Below are 17,799 nucleotides of genomic sequence, written 5' to 3' on the forward strand. Positions count from 1 at the left end.
GTATTTACAACTTACCAGGTCACCCAATGTCCTTACTGACACTCTTCCAAGCAAGGTCCTTTTTATTCCTGTCTCCTCGATAGAAATAAGAACTTGTGTCGTATAGCTCCGGGTGACTGCTTACGGACAATATCAAGCGGTGACTCCGCGGCCACAGCTGCAAGCAGGCTCCTGATTGGTTAACGTGGCGCGAAAATCCGCCAAAGTTAAAAATTTTCATATTAATAAGTTCCGTATAGATTTGGTCATCCAGACATTGGAATACTATAAATTCGGACATGCTACTCACCTCGCTACTGCTTTTCGCCTACTATATAGTATGACTTTCCGTGTCCGCCATGCGCGCGCACGCATCTGCACACCTTGGCTAAGTTCGCTGCATACTCTCTATTTCTATCTTTCTCTTTCTCTCTCCATGAGTTCAGTATGAAAGCACAGATATCCTAACTTAAACTGTTGCAAAGGGTGAGTCATGAAGTTAGCGCAGATATCTTAACCTAAACTGCTGCAAAGGGCAAGTCATGAAGTCAAAGTAGAGTTGCACAAAAAGGACTGCACGCTGTCTCGTAAGCAATCCATAATGAAACTATTGCGTGTATTTAAAACCAATGTTAGCGTTAATTTTGGTACTTTTTTGAGAAAGATGTTTAGTTTCCCTATATCTGTTTTAATTTATCTTTATATGTTTTCAATTTCATCAAGCTGTTCCCCTTTAAATGCAGAATTGATACATAAATAGTACCTGGCAACCCGCAGAGATGCCAGGTGCACCTGGCCTGCATGTGGGGGTGGATTATCTTTTCAAATAACTGAATAGAAGTAGGACTGCTGAATAAACAAACCACAGACACTGTGTGTCGTCCGGCTGTACTCTCTTGAAGCAAGTAGCAGATATTAACATTGTTCTGCATTTCTGCAAAATTCACTGTGCATTTATCTACATTTACGTCATCTGAGTAACAGTAGCTCAACTTGCAGACTGCATTAGCAGCATAAATACACAAACTGATAAAATGTATACCTTGAAGGCATTGTAGGTCGATTTGGATAAAAGCATCTGCCAAATGTATAAATGTAAATCTGATCATATTTGTAATACAATAATCGTCAGACTTGATTTTGCTTTTGCCTCTTGCTGAGCTACACTAATGCTTCTCTCCCCTCAGCCCCACCTTCTTTATTTCTCATACATCAATATTAACCTTTTTTACAATGCAGTCATTATGTTGGAATCTGCAAACATTATTTGCATGTTCTCATGTGCTGCACTGAGAAAACAATACATAAAATGAAACAAAAAAGAAAGTCGTGCCACGGACATGAAAAACTATTTATAGAAATTCGTGCAAGTGACATGAAAAAGACATTTGTGCTTAAGGCACGAAAAAAAGCAGAATTTCGTGCCATTGACACGAATAAATTAATCACATTTTTTTGTGACTATAACACGACTTTCTGTGTGATCAGTCTGGACCAAAAACACTTTTTGCACCAGGTTGTAAACACATTTATTTATGCTGTAAAGATGTGAATTTTAACATGGGGGTCTATGGGATTGACTTTCTTTTGGAGCCACTCAATGAATTGCTGTTTAAGTCACTTCCGTGTTGGCTCACGATAGAGATCGGAAGGTTGCCCCTTGGTTTTACTATAATATGCTTTCATCCCAGTGATGTTGGGTTTAGGGGCGGGGTTAGGGGGGTAGCTTCATTCTTGCTTTTTCCTATTAATACAGTACATTACATTTCTTTACGATTCACATGTGTTTTCTACATTTCTATTAGCTTGTTGTCTCGACTAATCTTAACAATGCTGTTTCCTCACATTCATCCTGCAAGCATGTGCAAAACTGAAAGGTGAGCAGCTCTAATCATTCATCCTGATCATTATAGACATCACTTAGTGAAATTTAGCCTGGTGAAGTCTGGTAAATTGAGCTAATGAGAGATTTGGCATTTAGCAAAGTCTTGTATCATTTACGCCTTCGGTGTCTCGGCTGGAGCACCTAACAGAAAGGTCAGGCTCATCTCTTTGAGCGATCGCATGACAGAGTGACCGTGACTCAGATTGGAGAGGTGTTGATGATGTATAGAGCTGATATGGGCTTACCCGGGGGACGTCTGGACAGAATAGAGGGGTCACACACGTCACATTAACTCATCAATCAGTCTTCTATAGTCTTAGTTTACTACCTGCGACACAGAAACAAGAAAAAATTTTAGTACAAAAATATATTTTTTTTATGTTGGTGCCTTATAGAACCATAAAGGTGTCTTAAAGGTCCCATTCTTTCTGTGTTTTTGAAGCTTTGATTGTGTTTACATTGCGCAATATAACGCGTGTTCATGTTTCAAGTGTAAAAAAACGCAGTGTTTTTCCACACAATTGACTTATCTGTAAACCGCTGTTTTCACTGTCTTCAAAATGGGCTAATGTCTTCCTTGTTTTATGAAGTCCCTCCTTTAGAAAAACGTATTGAGTTGTGATTGTATAGTTTGTTTAGTGTGCTGTGATTCGATAGCAGCTTAGCTTGCCGTTAGCTTAGCTGGTGACTGACGTATTCCTGTGGGCGGAGTTTAGTCAGAAACCTGTTCTAGTGATGTCATTAAAGCAGGGAATAGAGGGCTGTAGTCCAAACCGGCCTTCGCTGTAGGCTTTGAAAGGCGAATTCTGGTAAAGAAAATATATCACCTAGCAGTGAACTTTGAACTTTATCATTTTACAGGTATTTTTATGCTATTATAGCAACATTACACACTAACTAGGGTTTAAAAAATTGGATCAGAAAGAACGTGACCTTTAAATGATACAAAATATCATATATGATTCTGTAGCAAAATCTTAGGTGTTAGTGGTGAAGCATTAGTAGCGAAAAAGGTGGTGGGTTCAATCCCAGGAAACACGCATATTGATAAAACGTATACCTTATAATGCACTGTAAGTGCTATGGATACAAGCATCTGCCAAATGCATTAATGTAAATGTTTCTCATTAGAAATGCTCCTTAACCACAATGTATAAAATACTTTGCTGCCTTAAATGTTTTTGTTAAATCAACTCAGATTTTCAAGTCATTTCAACAGAGGTGAGTTGTCACAACTTTTAAAATATAGTTGAGAAAAGTCAACTTAATTTTATAAGTTATAACAACTCACCAGTAGTTATAACAACTCATCTCTAGTCAAGATAAATAATAGAAAGTTGAAATGACTTGTAAATCGGAGTTGATTCAACAAAAAATTTTAAGGCAGCAATTAAGTATTTTTTTACAGTGCATGGTTTTACTATGAATTACACCAAAAATCCACATTGTCAAAAAATGGTCCCCAGCTGTCACTGGGGTGGTATACTTTCAAAAAGTACATCTTTGCACCTAAGAGTTCATATAAGTACCTCAAAGGTACATATTGGTACCAAATGTATACATTTGTACCTAAATGGTACATATTAGGACCTTTTGAATGGGTACTGTACTGGGTTCTCTGGTCGTAAATATCTTGATACAATGCAGTGGTGAAGCCAGAAATGTTCAAGTGGGTGGGCCTTTATAAAACAGGGTGGGCAAACCATAGAATGTACATAAACTGGGGGGGTGCACAACAAAGTTTTTACGCCCGTGGGTGGCATATATGTTTTTTCCCCAATGGAAGCACAGGGTTTTTCAAAAAACCAGCAGCTGTTCATTTTTCCGTGCTGTGAAAGCCGGTGGTCGAAAAATATTCAACTTTGGGTGAAAAGCTCAACTCGTCAATGTAAGTTCTCACACCGCCGTCCAATCACAGTGGACGAAGGGCGGGACAAATATCACAACATCCAACCGGCTCACAGCTCAAGTATCACAGCAACCAAAGCGCTCAGCTGAAAAAACAGCTGGCATTCGGCGTCCTCCAGGCGTTTTCAGCCGTGTTTAAAAGCTTTGGTGTGGACGCTATAAGCCAAGTTAACTTGATGCCATGCAGCACAATGTTTCAAGGGGAAAATGATAAAACAACTTATAAATAACCAACAGTAGCTTATCTAGAGTATATGGGCAGGTGGGGCTGTGCCTGTTTTATACAGTCTATGGGCAGTGCCCCACCAAATACGTTATTTACGTTACGTGAACATAGTTCCGAACAATGATATGTCATTCCTCGTCAGCAAAATGCATGACGTGAAAGCGTCATAGGCTACGACAGATTCAACAGGTAGTGATTTTACCAAAGAACTCGTTTGAGAGATATTACAATGTATAAAAAAATTTATATCTGTACATGGATCCAGTTTATTCTGAAGTCATGCCACAGGTGAGTCCATCCTCACTTTTACATTACAAAGCCTCTACTATTCCGTTCTGGGACAAAAGTACCAAAACAGGACATCAAAGAAAACATTAATTTAAATAATACTCCAAGATATGATCCTCGGTAGATCTACAGTAGTTATATTAATTCATGCACATATTTGTTGCTGTCATCTCTGTGCCTTGATTTTAATTCATAGAATAAAAACTCTAAAAAAAAAAAAGCAAATATTAAACAAACATTACCTGTTGCCGATATCTTTATAACAGAAGCTATTCCTCTGGTTTTGTATTGAGTGGTTCTGGTCCAACAGAATGATGCAGAAAGAGGTGGGGTGTGTGGAGAGGAGTGAGTACGAGGGTGGAGGAGGTGTGTTGGGGGGGAGCTGGTCGTGGAGTTCCTTGATGCAGTCTGTGCAAGGACTGAATGCTAATCAGTCTGAGGTTTTTCCCCACACTTACAGCAGTGCACATAGATCTTTCAGCGAGCCCCTGCAATGATACACAAACGCGCGCGCGCGCGCGCAATGGATCCCTAGCTCTTCTCACTATCTCCATGCACTTGCATCGGAATAACTCCAAAGTTTATGAATGGCATTAAAACATAATAAATAACACCGAGGATGTGCTTTTTAACATTTTATGTTTCTAACAAATGCATACCTTACTGATCGTCGTACTTGCAGAGCAGATTGATCATTGCCCATTACTGATGCGGCAGATCTGATGGGACTGTGGAGATGTTTTGATCGCTCGAGTAGTAATCGCATGCATGAGTAAAACCTTTTCTGAATGGTGAACGCGCGCGGTTGCCTCTATAAACTAAATAATTCAACAATATTGATGTGATCGAACGCGAGCTTGTCCCGTCAAATAGAAAGCAAAATGAAGAACGTGATTTGTAACACATAAACAAAAGGCTTAAATTATTATTTTAATAACACATTTATTGCAGTCTATATGCAGTCAATAATGAGAAAACTCCATTACATTAGCACTCCATTATGCGTACCTGTACCCTTTTCTTATAAAAAAAAAAAAAAAAAAAATATTTGGTGTAAATTTACCATGCAATATTTTGCTTTGACGTATATGTTAATACACAATGTAGACAACCCGGTTGTAGGACGTTCCATTGTATGGTGCCATCATATAAATGTCATAAAATTAAAATATGAGGGTTGTGTGGGCTCAAACTGGCATAACATATCGACTGGGTAATATTGTGAGGCCAACAGCTCCCTCTACAGGTCAAACAGCGCACCACACGATCCCATAGCTAACCAATGAGCTCGTTACACATTTGGGACAGATTTTCCAACCCAACTGCTTGTTAAAATTAGAAACCGTAAGAAATAATAAATCTAAGGAATAATGTTCAAAGCTATTGTAAAACAACAGAATTATTAATGCTTTATTTTAAAATTGTCTTGTGTCAGCATAATTCTCATTTACGGATGCTAAATGTAGAAACTAGCAACTATGGCCAGTTCGCCCTATCCTTTTGGTTTAACTTGAATGTGGTATAACAATATGTTTAATGCTATAAAATATTACAATTTAGGAACAAACGTTAGCATTTATTTTCATACATTTAAATTCTGCAGTTTTCTGTATTTTTATATCAGTGCAAAAACAACAGTGTGCATTAAGTAATTGTAATGGCATCTACATTTCTTGTGTGATTCAACACCTGTTGTTTTAAATGTGCTAACTAAACTACACTAAACTAAACATAAAATCTGACTTTTTTCATGTTTAAAGGGACACTTCACCCATTTACATTAAGCTTTGTATCATTAGAACCCCTGTCATGTTTTTGAAGGGTCGTGCATCATTTCCTCAGTTTCCGCTGGGACAGGAGAAATACAGATTTCAGTGTTGCACTTCCTTCTTTCAATGATGTAAAAATAATCATTTTGCATCATTGAAAGCAGGAAGTCCAATAACTTTGTTGAGGGGGTGTGACACTACAAACAGCCCTTTTCTCAGTCAAATAGGCACCGAATTCGAAATGTTTGTTACATTTTGACTACAAATATGACGCACTTTCAATAAAGATTAATGTTTCTACCGGTGAAATGCTCCTTTAAGTGCTATAATTGGGTCCCCAGTGCTTTTATCAACCTAGAAAACATGAAAAAGATCAACCCAGTAACTTAGTTTTAGTAAACCATTCTCTGCAAGCATGTGAAATAGGTCATTGAAATTTCTCCCCTTGTGATGTCAGAAGGGGGTAATACGGCCCCTTAATCTGCACTATCCAACCACGGCACTGCCATTTAATGCAGAGATCATTTGCATTTAAAAGAACAAACCCAAAAACTGCACATTTTTGTTTACACCTACAAAGTGTCAATTTTGACATGCTATAATAAATTATCTACATGGTATTTTGAGCTAAAACTTCACATATGTACTCTGGGGACATCAAATATTTATTTTACATCTTAAAAAAGTCTTGTGAAATGTCCCCTTAAAGTTGTTAGTGACCACGATTTAATTTAATACACAAAAATAAGTTATGCCAATTCTAAAATAATAACACATAATAATAATGAAAGAGTTTCTTAAGCACCTTGAAAATGCCGGTGGAATTATGCCACTGAAGTTCACCATTAGTAGTAGAGTATATGGTACAGTACATTTTGATTTCATACTGGAGAACCGTGGGTGACTTCTGCAGTGGCCCAGGCCAGCATGATAAAAACCAAAACCAGCGTGCCTCACGATTTTTATTTTTTTTTAACCCAAGAAAAATCCCAAAGAGACGTAGAAAGAGCAGAAGAAAGAATGAAGGCAACTCAATTCATTCAGAACCCGCAGAATGCAGCATGGCCCTCGATGGACAACAGACGCGTGGCAGCAGTAAAGCCAGAGGGGACTTGTGCATCTTTCTCTCTTTATCTTGGCTTCAGCTCTGAGAGGAAAAAGGAAAATAAATGAGCGATACTGGAAAAGATAAAGTAGCAAGACTATGTAACAAAAATAATGTCAATGCATTGAATTAGTTGAAATATTCTTAAATATTTACTGTATCTTTGGATGGAGAAAAATCCAATATATTTATGGTTTTCTGAGAAATAAATTAAGAGTGAAAAAAAGGACCATATAAGGTATACTGAATCTCTATTAGTGCAGTCCTGCACTAATATATCACCTTTTGTGTCATGCCTGTCTTTGTGTCCATGGTCAACATGGGAAGCTGATCAATGGGCAGTAGTGAAAACTGTGCTACCGAACGTCAGCCTATAACTCACATGCTTCCTGTGGGACTTCCTGAGAACTGCTTTTATTCAAGTACCCATAGAATGGGTTGTGTGTCATTGTGTTGATGGATGTATGTGTGCGTTACTGCTTCCACCGGCATGGAAGGCAAAGAGCAAGGAGGGAGGACTTACCCAATATTTTCACATGGTTCAATTAAGTTCAGTTTTATTTATGTGATCCTGTCTGTGAAATCCAAGTCTCATAATCGAATTAGGAGATTAGTGGCAAAGTTCCAATCTTTGTTATGACCTTATTTAGTCAATATTAAATATATCAAGGTTATATTTTCACATAATGTTCTTAACACTATGTAGGATGATTTTATGTAAATCACTTCAATAACAAAAAAAAGGAAATGAAAATGTTATATTTATATTAAAGAGCGCCAATTATCCGATTTACGGTTTTACATTTCCTTTGGTGTGTGTGTATTAGTACATTGTTGACGATATGCAAAAGATACAAATCCCAAAGTAAACAATGACACAAGTTATCGTCTCCTGCTTAAATCTCTTTTCTTGGACTGTAAACACACAAATTATAGGCAACAGTTTAATTCCTGAGGCCGGTTGACGTAGACACAACTGTCATTATCATAAGAATAATTTAAAGAATTTACGACTAATTAATGACTAAACCATGACTCAAACACAAGTTTTGTGCAGGGCAGAGTAGCGCTTGTTGTTTGTTGTTTCTACTATCACAAATGCAGACATGGTTTTATGTTTTAGTATCCTTACCAATCTGTTATGTCAAGCTGCATTGGCAAAGTTGATCGATCAGCTTAGTCATCTGCATTATCAGATTCAGCACATATTCATAACATAGTAAAGACGATATTAACTCCTGTCAGTATTGCATTATGAGCTAATCTTAAAAACAACTAAGGTGGAAAGGAGTGTAACATTTCCGGCTGATGTCAGAGGTATTCAGGCCAATCACAACGTTCTGGTTAGCTGGCCAATCAGAGGACACTGCGTTTTTCAGAAAGATGTGAAGAATGTGTTTCAGGGAGGCAAGGTATAGAGCAGTGGTTCTTAAATTGGGCGCAATGGCCCCCTGGGGACCCCTGAGATGATGCCACACTGTCAGAAAAAACATCGGAATATGTACCGTAACTGCCTAAAGATTTACATATACATAATGGTACCAAAGAGAGCTTATTAGTACCTCAAAAATACATATTAGTATCTCAAAGGTACAAAATGTTTACATATCAGTACACAGCAAAACCACCAGTGTTGATTTTACAGAGTTCGCTACTCTAGAGTGGTCAGGTGTTAGTTGTAGTGTTCGTTTATAATTTATCATCACTCACAGTGTCAGAAACTTCCACAAGGGGGTGTTGCTTTCCAGTGTTCCAATAATAACGTTTGCGGGGAGTTAAGATTCACGCCACGCCCCTTCTTTCTGAAGCGGGAAAGTCAGTTACTCGGCATCGACCGACCTGGACTCACGTTACTGAGGTAAGCCAAATAAGTTAAATATGATGGTGATAAATGTATAATAAACTGCAAATGAATCTAGCTTCTTATTCGCAGCTTCTTATTGACGCTTTTCGTTCCACCTTAAAAGACGCGACCCTTCCGCGTTTGCAGTTTCTTTTTCACGCACAGCTTAGGGACCGTAGCGCAATATCTCTTATTCGTGCTGTTTTGAGTGATCATGTTTCTTTTGTTACTGTGAGAGTAATATACATTTGAAAATAAACAGAATAACAGAGTTATGAAAGAAAACGGATAGTCAGAATGTAAAGATACACTATATGTTGTAAATTTACATTGTTAAACGTGTCATCTTTGGATTGCATTAATGGATCATCTTAATATATATGTCTTTGTGATGTTTGTGTGGGTGCTTGCGTGTGTGTGTGGATATGCGTGTGTGTGGATGTGCGTGTGTGTGGATGTGCGTCTGTGTGTGTGTGTGTGTGTGTGTGTGTGTGTGTGTGTGTGTGTGTGTGTGTGCGCGCGCGCGGGGGCGTGCTTGCGAGTATGCGTGTGCTCGCGGGTGCGTGCATTAGTGTGTGTGTGAGCACGCGGGTGTGTGTGTGTGTGTGTGTGTGTGAGAGAGAGAGAGAGAGAGAAAGAGAGAGAGTGCGCGAGGGTGTGTATGTGTGTGGGGCCGCGCGGGCCGTGTGTGTGTGTGTGTTTGTGTGTGTGTGTGTGTGCGGCGCGCTCGCACGCGTGTGCGAGTGTGGGTGCGCGGGTGCGAGTGTGTGTGCGCGGGTGCGTTTGAAGTTTGCAGATGACTCTAGAAATGATGAATCTATACATACAGAAGCTTAGAGAGCCTGTTGCTTCAAACTGTGGAGATGAGAGTAGATTTCCTGAAGAGCCCCTATCACTCCCTCTCAATATTTTCAAATTTACTGTGCCAGAATTTTTGTTCCACAAGACATCTTCACCTTAAGCAGTTACAGTAGCACATTTGCTCCGAACTTGCTGTTTTAAAATGCAGTATTGTATAGTGCAATATCCCATACTAGGGTTTAATAGGGTTAACTGTGTAAATACACAGTACGATATACATTATATACAGTTTTATATAAAGTACTTATAGATATTTGTAAATAACTCTCTCACTTGCTTCTTATCTATATTATTTGTTTTAATTTCTAATTTTACATTAAATGTTGCTATTTGCTGTTTATCTATATACTGTTTGTCTGTACCAAACTAAAATACATTTCTTGTGCAAGTGTGCACAATTGGCAAATAAAGCTTATTTTGATTCTGGTTCTGATACTTATTGTAGCTGTTTATACTTTACAAGACGTAATGACACAACATCAAACTCAATGTGCATTTATTATACAAATTATTTCTTATTACATAGCACTCTCAAATTACTTTAAAGACGAATTGCATTGTCAGCTCAGTTGTTGGCACTATATCTGAGCTGCTTTCTGGGGTGCGTTTAAACTTTCACTGCAGGGTCACACCCAGTGCTGCTGTCTATCCTCGTGAAAAAATCTAATTTATTTACAGAAACATTTTAAAGTTATGGTCCCATAAACTTGGCATTTTTGACAATACAGTTACAGACACTGCATTTTAACCATATTTGAGGTGCAATATCTCAGTTGCCCTCTGGGGTGTGTTTAATATTTCAATTCAGGGTCACACTGAGTCCAAACGTCTATTACCATGCCAAAAATCAGACTTATTTACAGCAGTTTTTTAAAGTTATGGTCCCATAAACTTGGCATTTTTGACAGTACAGTTACAGACACTGCATTTTAACCAAATTTGAGGTGCAATATCTCAGTTGGCCTCTGGGGTGAGTTTAATATCTCAATGCAGGGTCACACTCAGTCCTCCTGCCTATCACCATAGCAAAAATCCGACTTATTTATAGCAGCATTTTAAAGTTATGGTCCCATAAACTTGCCATTTTTGACAAGACAGTTACAGACACTGCATTTTAACCAAATTAGAGGTGCAATATCTCAGTTGGCCTCTGGGGTGCGTTTAATAATTCACTGCACAGTCACACTCAGTGCTCCTGTTTATCACCATAGGAAAAATCAGAATAATTTACAGCAGCATTTTAAAGTTATGGTCCCATAAACTTGGCATTTTTGACAATACAGTTACAGACACTGCATTTTAACCATATTTGAGGTGCAATATCTCAGTTGGCCTCTGGGGTACGTTTAATATCTCAATGCAGGGTCACACTCAGTGCCTATCACCATAGGAAAAATCAGACTTATTTACAGCAGCATTTTAAAGTTATGGGCCCATAAACTTGGCATTTTTCACAATACAGTAACAGACACTGCATTTTAACCATATTTGAGGTGCAATATCTCAGTTGGCCTCTGGGGTACGTTTAATATCTCAATGCAGGGTCACACACAGTGCTACTGCCTATCACCATAGCAAAAATCAGACTTATTTACAGCAGCATTTTAAAGTTATGGTCCCATAAACTTGCAATTTTTGACAATACAGTTACAGACACTGCATTTTAACCATATTTGAGGTGCAATATCTCAGTTGGCCTCTGGGATGCGTTTAATATCTCAATGCAGGGTCACACTCAGTGCTCCTGCCTATCACCATAGGAAAAATCCGACTTATTTACAGCAGCATTTTAAAGTTATAGGCCCATAAACTTGGCATTTTTCACAATACAGTAACAGACACTGCATTTTAACCAAATTTATGGTGCTATATCTCAGTTGCCCTCTGGGGTGCGTTTAATATTTCAATACAGTGTCACACTCAGTGCTCCTGTCTATCACCATAGGAAAAATCAGACTTATTTACAGCAGCATTTTAAAGTTATGGTCCCATAAACTTGGCATTTTTCACAATACAGTAACAGACACTGCATTTTAACCAAATTTATGGTGCTATATCTCAGTTGCCCTCTGGGGTGCGTTTAATATTTCAATACAGGGTCACACTCAGTGCTCCTGTCTATCACCATAGGAAAAATCAGACTTATTTACAGCAGCATTTTAAAGTTATGGTCCCATAAACTTGCCATTTTTGACAAGACAGTTACAGACACTGCATTTTAACCAAATTAGAGGTGCAATATCTCAGTTGGCCTCTGGGGTGCGTTTAATATTTCAATACAGGGTCACACTCAGTGCTCCTGTCTATCACCATAGGAAAAATCAGATTTTTTTACAGCAGCATTTTAAAGTTATGGTCCCATAAACTTGCAATTTTTGACAATACAGTTACAGACACTGCATTTTAACCATATTTGAGGTGCAATATCTCAATTGGCCTCTGGGGTGCGTTTAATATCTCAATGCAGGGTCACACTCAGTGCTCCTGCCTATCACCATAGGAAAAATCAGACTTATTTACAGCAGCATTTTAAAGTTATGGGCCCATAAACTTGGCATTTTTCACAATACAGTAACAGACACTGCATTTTAACCAAATTTATGGTGCTATATCTCAGTTGCCCTCTGGGGTGCGTTTAATATTTCAATACAGGGTCACACTCAGTGGTCCTGCCTATCACCATAGCAAAAATCAGACTTATTTACAGCAGCATTTTAAAGTAATGGTCCCATAAACTTGCCATTTTTGACAAGACAGTTACAGACACTGCATTTTAACCAAATTAGAGGTGCAATATCTCAGTTGGCCTCTGGGGTGCGTTTAATATTTCAATACAGGGGTCACACTCAGTGCTCCTGTCTATCACCATAGGAAAAATCAGACTTATTTACAGCAGCATTTTTAAGTTATGGGCCCATAAACTTGGCATTTTTTACAATACAGTTACAGACACTGCATTTTAACCAAATTTGAGGTGCAATATCTCAGTTGGCCTCTGGGGTGCGTTTAATATCTCAAAGCAGGGTCACACTCAGTGCTCCTGCCTATCACCATAGCAAAAATCAGAATAATTTACAGCAGCATTTTAAAGGTATGGTCCCATAAACTTGGCACTTTTTACAATACAGTTACAGACACTGCATTTTAACCATATTTGAGGTGCAATATCTCAGTTGGCCTCTGGGGTGCGTTTAATATTTCAATACAGGGTCACACTCAGTGCTCCTGTCTATCACCATAGGAAAAATCAGATTTTTTTACAGCAGCATTTTAAAGTTATGGTCCCATAAACTTGCAATTTTTGACAATACAGTTACAGACACTGCATTTTAACCATATTTGAGGTGCAATATCTCAATTGGCCTCTGGGGTGCGTTTAATATCTCAATGCAGGGTCACACTCAGTGCTCCTGCCTATCACCATAGGAAAAATCAGACTTATTTACAGCAGCATTTTAAAGTTATGGGCCCATAAACTTGGCATTTTTCACAATACAGTAACAGACACTGCATTTTAACCAAATTTATGGTGCTATATCTCAGTTGCCCTCTGGGGTGCGTTTAATATTTCAATACAGGGTCACACTCAGTGCTCCTGCCTATCACCATAGCAAAAATCAGACTTATTTACAGCAGCATTTTAAAGTAATGGTCCCATAAACTTGCCATTTTTGACAAGACAGTTACAGACACTGCATTTTAACCAAATTAGAGGTGCAATATCTCAGTTGGCCTCTGGGGTGCGTTTAATATTTCAATACAGGGGTCACACTCAGTGCTCCTGTCTATCACCATAGGAAAAATCAGACTTATTTACAGCAGCATTTTTAAGTTATGGGCCCATAAACTTGGCATTTTTTACAATACAGTTACAGACACTGCATTTTAACCAAATTTGAGGTGCAATATCTCAGTTGGCCTCTGGGGTGCGTTTAATATCTCAAAGCAGGGTCACACTCAGTGCTCCTGCCTATCACCATAGCAAAAATCAGAATAATTTACAGCAGCATTTTAAAGGTATGGTCCCATAAACTTGGCATTTTTGACAATACAGTTACAAACACTGCATTTCAACCATATTTGAGGTGCAATATCTCAGTTGGCCTCTGGGGTGCGTTTAATATTTTAATACAGGGTCACACTCAGTGCTCCTGTCTATCACCATAGGAAAAATCAGACTTTTTTACAGCAGCATTTTAAAGTTATGGTCCCATAAACTTGCAATTTTTGACAATACAGTTACAGACACTGCATTTTAACCATATTTGAGGTGCAATATCTCAGTTGGCCTCTGGGGTGCGTTTAATATCTCAATGCAGGGTCACACACAGTGCTACTGCCTATCACCATAGGAAAAATCAGACTTATTTACAGCAGCATTTTAAAGTTATGGGCCCATAAACTTGGCATTTTTCACAATACAGTAACAGAGACTGCATTTTAACCAAATTTATGGTGCTATATCTCAGTTGCCCTCTGGGGTGCGTTTAATATTTCAATACAGGGTCACACTCAGTGCTCCTGTCTATCACCATAGGAAAAATCAGACATATTTACAGCAGCATTTTAAAGTTATGGTCCCATAAAGTTGGGCATTTTTGACAAGACAGTTAAAGTAATTGCACTTTAATCAAATTTGAGGTACTATATCTCAGTTGCCCTCTGGGCTGCGTTTAATATCTCAATGCAGCGTCACACTCAGTGCTCCTGCCTATCACCATAGCAAACATCAGACTTATTTACAGCAGCATTTTAAAGTTATGGTCCCATAAACTTGCCATTTTTGACAAGACAGTTACAGACACTGCATTTTAACCAAATTAGAGGTGCAATATCTCAGTTGGCCTCTGGGGTGCGTTTAATATTTCAATACAGGGGTCACACTCAGTGCTCCTGTCTATCACCATAGGAAAAATCAGACTTATTTACAGCAGCATTTTTAAGTTATGGTCCCATAAACTTGGCATTTTTTACAATACAGTTACAGACACTGCATTTTAACCATATTTGAGGTGCAATATCTCAGTTGGCCTCTGGGGTGCGTTTAATATCTCAATGCAGGGTCACACACAGTGCTACTGCCTATCACCATAGGAAAAATCAGACTTATTTACAGCAGCATTTTAAAGTTATGCTCCCATAAACTTGCCATTTTTGACAAGACAGTTACAGACCCTGCATTTTAACCAAATTAGAGGTGCAATATCTCAGTTGGCCTCTGGGGTGCGTTTAATATTTCAATACAAGGTCACACTCAGTGCTCCTGTCTATCACCATAGCAAAAATCAGACTTATTTACAGCAGCATTTTAAAGTTATGGGCCCATAAACCTGGCATTTTTTACAATACAGTTACAGACACTGCATTTTAACCATATTTGAGGTGCAATATCTCAGTTGGCCTCTGGGGTGCGTTTAATATCTCAATGCAGGGTCACACACAGTGCTACTGCCTATCACCATAGCAAAAATCAGACTTATTTACAGCAGCATTTTAAAGTTATGGTCCCATAAACTTGCCATTTTTGACAAGACAGTTACAGACACTGCATTTTAACCAAATTAGAGGTGCAATATCTCAGTTGGCCTCTGGGGTGCGTTTAATATTTTAATACAGGGTCACACTCAGTGCTCCTGTCTATCACCATAGGAAAAATCAGACTTTTTTACAGCAGCATTTTAAAGTTATGGTCCCATAAACTTGCAATTTTTGACAATACAGTTACAGACACTGCATTTTAACCATATTTGAGGTGCAATATCTCAGTTGGCCTCTGGGGTGCGTTTAATATCTCAATGCAGGGTCACACTCAGTGCTCCTGCCTATCACCATAGGAAAAATCAGACTTATTTACAGCAGCATTTTAAAGTTATGGGCCCATAAACTTGGCATTTTTCACAATACAGTAACAGACACTGCATTTTACCCAATTTATGGTGCTATATCTCAGTTGCCCTCTGGGGTGCGTTTAATATTTCAATACAGGGTCACACTCAGTGCTCCTGTCTATCACCATATGAAAAATCAGAATAATTTACAGCAGCATTTTAAAGTTATGGTCCCATAAATTTGGGCATTTTTGACAAGACAGTTAAAGTAATTGCACTTTAATCAAATTTGAGGTACTATATCTCAGTTGCCCTCTGGGCTGCTTTTAATATCTCAATGCAGCGTCACACTCAGTGCTCCTGCCTATCACCATAGCAAAAATCAGACTTATTTACAGCAGCATTTTAAAGTTATGGTCCCATAAACTTGCCATTTTTGACAAGACAGTTACAGACACTGCATTTTAACCAAATTAGAGGTGCAATATCTTAGTTGGCCTCTGGGGTGCGTTTAATATTTCAATACAGGGGTCACACTCAGTGCTCCTGTCTATCACCATAGGAAAAATCAGACTTATTTACAGCAGCATTTTAAAGTTATGGTCCCATAAACTTGGCATTTTTGACAATACAGTTACAGACACTGCATTTTAACCAAATTTGAGGTGCAATATCTCAGTTGGCCTCTGGGGTGCGTTTAATATCTCAAAGCAGGGTCACACTCAGTGCTCCTGCCTATCACCATAGCAAAAATCAGAATAATTTACTGCAGCATTTTAAAGGTATGGTCCCATAAACTTGGCATTTTTGACAATACAGTTACAAACACTGCATTTCAACCATATTTGAGGTGCAATATCTCAGTTGGCCTCTGGGGTGCGTTTAATATTTCAATGCAGCGTCACACTCAGTGCTCCTGCCTATCACTATACAAAAAATCAGACTTATTTACAGCAGCATTTTAAAGTTATGGTCCCATAAACTTGCCATTTTTGACTAGACAGTTAAAGTAATTACACTTTAACCAAATTTGAGGTGCTATATCTCAGTTGTCCTCTGGGGTGCGTTTAATATTTCAATGCAAGGTTATGGGACCATAACAAATGCTGTTGTAAATTATTCTGATTTTTGGTATATTGATAGACAGGAGCACTGAGTGTGACGCTGCATTGAAATATTAAACGCACCCCAGAGGACAACTGAGATATAGCACCTCAAATATGGTTAAAATGCAATGCAATGTCTGTAACTGTATTGTCAAAAATGCCAAGTTTATGGGACCATAACTTTAAAATGCTGCTGTAAATAAGTCTGATGTTTGGCATGGTCATAGACAGGAGCATTGAGTGTGACCCTGCAGTGAAATATTAAACGCATCCCAGAGGACAACTGAGATATAGCACCTCAAATATGGTTAAAATGCAATGCAATGTCTGTAACTGTATTGTCAAAAATGCCAAGTTTATGGGACCATAACTTTAAAATGCTGCTGTAAATAAGGCTGATGTTTGGCATGGTCATAGACAGGAGCACTGACTGTGACCCTGCATTGAAATATTAAACGCACCCCAGAGGACAACTGAGATATAGCACCACAAATATGGTTAAAATGCAATGTCTGTAACTGTATTGTCAAAAATGCCCAAGTTTATAAGACCATAACTTTAAAATGCTGTGGTAAATAGGTCTGATTTTTGGCGTGGTGATAGACGGGGAGACTTAGTGTGACGCTGAATTGAAATATTAAACGCACACCAGAGGGCAAATGAGATATAGCACCTCAAATATGGTTAAAATGCAATGTCTATTAACTGTATTGTCAAAAATGGCAAGTTTATGTGACCATAACTTTAAAATGCTGCTGTAAATAAGTGTGATTTGTGGTATGGTGATAGACAGGAGCACTGACTGTGACCCTGCATTTAAATATTAAACGCACCCCAGAGGGCAACTGAGATATAGCACCTCAAATATGGTTAAAATGCAATGTCTATTAACTGTATTGTCAAAAATGCCAAGTTTATGGGACCATAACTTTAAAATGCTGCAGTAAATAAGTCTGATGTTTGGCATGGTGATAGACATAAGCACTGACTGTAACCCTGCA

General features: G+C 38.4%; 1 protein-coding gene and 1 long non-coding RNA gene across 3 annotated transcripts in view; one reads left to right on the forward strand and one right to left on the reverse strand.

Moving 5' to 3' along the window:
* The window catches only part of sv2bb (synaptic vesicle glycoprotein 2Bb), a 59,268-nt gene extending 54,577 nt beyond the window's left edge, over nucleotides 1-4,691 (reverse strand). Inside the window, exons 1-2 of the mRNA XM_055192564.2 lie at nucleotides 4,529-4,691; nucleotides 2,110-2,192 (exon numbers count right to left, since the gene is read on the reverse strand). The gene's annotated coding sequence lies outside the window, so the exon portion shown is untranslated. The remainder of the gene's footprint in view (nucleotides 1-2,109; nucleotides 2,193-4,528) is intronic.
* Nucleotides 4,692-8,969: 4,278 nt separating this feature from the next.
* The window catches only part of LOC129445394 (uncharacterized), a 16,712-nt gene continuing 7,882 nt past the window's right edge, over nucleotides 8,970-17,799 (forward strand). Inside the window, exon 1 of one of the 2 annotated variants that reach the window (XR_012370025.1) lies at nucleotides 8,970-9,018. This is a non-coding gene — a long non-coding RNA (uncharacterized lncRNA). The remainder of the gene's footprint in view (nucleotides 9,019-17,799) is intronic. The other variant, XR_012370024.1, reaches the window with a different exon arrangement.

The sequence above is a fragment of the Misgurnus anguillicaudatus genome, chromosome 6, assembly GCF_027580225.2.
Source record: "Misgurnus anguillicaudatus chromosome 6, ASM2758022v2, whole genome shotgun sequence".
Classification (NCBI taxonomy): Eukaryota; Metazoa; Chordata; class Actinopteri; order Cypriniformes; family Cobitidae; genus Misgurnus; species Misgurnus anguillicaudatus.